Source organism: Dendroctonus ponderosae, unplaced genomic scaffold, assembly GCF_020466585.1.
Source record: "Dendroctonus ponderosae isolate FM_Combo_2020 unplaced genomic scaffold, Dpon_F_20191213v2 Dpon_F_20191213_1, whole genome shotgun sequence".
Classification (NCBI taxonomy): domain Eukaryota; kingdom Metazoa; phylum Arthropoda; class Insecta; order Coleoptera; family Curculionidae; genus Dendroctonus; species Dendroctonus ponderosae.
The window spans coordinates 1201626-1202635 of NW_026017110.1; the positions used below are offsets into that span (position 1 = coordinate 1201626).

A 1010-nucleotide genomic window follows, 5' to 3' on the forward strand; every position below is an offset into this window, starting at 1 on the left:
GCCAAAAATGACAAAATTAATTTTATTAGAAAATTCGCCTCATTCATTGTTTTGCAGGGAATTTTAGAATACCATTTTCAGCTTCGAGTTTGGCAGGAAAACCAGATAATGTTGTTTAATTTTTCTCCAAAAGTGAATAAGATTGTCTTGAAAAAACGACCAGAGAGCAAACGTTTTGAAAAAAGTTCTTGGAAAATTCGCCATCGTCATCGCTCTGAAGATTTTGAAAGTTTTCTTAAAATTTCCGGTCTTTCCAGTTTTAGCAACGTATTTATTTAACAATTCTTTCTGCGCAAAAAATGCATTATTTTTTAGTTTTACTTCAAAATACTGAAAATCTTCATGCATTTTCTGTTAACAATTATAACACACATTTTATGAACTCGCCTCCTTAACAGCTGTGTATTCTTCGTTTTTTAATGAAAGGAAATGAAGGATAGAAATTTTCGAACCTGCCAATGTTGATTCTGAAATGTTTAACGCTACTAAATAAGATTTTCAGGCAAAATATCCTTCCGGCAGGTTTATCTTGAACATTTTTGAAACATGTTTTAATAACATCAAATGTATCAGGCTGTTGAAGGATGAGAGTTTGGAACTTTTAGTTCAGTTCATCACCTAATATTTAGCTTCTATCTTTGATGATGTTAGGATTTCGGGTAAAACTTTTAGAGGAAAAGTTCGGCTGAGAATCACTCTATGAAAAGGGCTCTAAGCACTAGTCAGAAAATTCCGTCGGGTTTTTAGATATAATTTTTTAATAAATCCCTCATCGCTCTGAAGATTTTTAAAGTTTCAGGTCCTTCCAGTTTTAGCAAAGTTTTTATTAAGCAATTCTTTCTACGCAAAAACGCATTAATATTTAGTTTGACTTAAAAAAATCTTCATGTATTTTATGTGAAAAACTGTTAAATAAATTTTAAAAACCTCGCCTCCTTAACAGCTTTGTAAGCATTTTTGTAGAACCTTTTGCAGCTTTGAATTTCGGACAAAACCCTACTAATCTTTTC

General features: G+C 31.5%; 1 protein-coding gene across 1 annotated transcript in view; it reads left to right on the forward strand.

Moving 5' to 3' along the window:
- Positions 1-1010, forward strand: part of LOC109538159 (fasciclin-1) — a gene marked incomplete in the record, with an annotated part of 144463 nt that overhangs the window by 90996 nt on the left and 52457 nt on the right.